Source organism: Populus euphratica, unplaced genomic scaffold (assembly GCF_000495115.2).
Source record: "Populus euphratica unplaced genomic scaffold, PopEup_1.0 scaffold53.1, whole genome shotgun sequence".
In the NCBI taxonomy this organism is placed as follows: Eukaryota; Viridiplantae; Streptophyta; class Magnoliopsida; order Malpighiales; family Salicaceae; genus Populus; species Populus euphratica.
In genome coordinates, this window is record NW_011499934.1 from 65,953 (window position 1) to 66,242 (window position 290).

Sequence of the window (290 nt, forward strand, 5' to 3'; positions counted from 1 at the left end):
CATTTACATGATTTACAAAACCATGTTTCTTTTTGTCGCATAACTAAACAACTACAGCACCCTGATTTACACCAAAAAGTCATTGATTTACAAAAAAAGATTGAATAACAAATCTGTTCTGACTTACCTAATGCTTTCTGGAAAAGAAAACAACACATCGTTGACTTTCCATATGAAGATATTTTTTTAGAAAAATTAATACCTACAAAAGCAAGACCTATACAAATGAATGTTGATTTAGAACAGCATTATAGACTTGAGATCCACGATCTCAAGTCTAAAGGGCATAT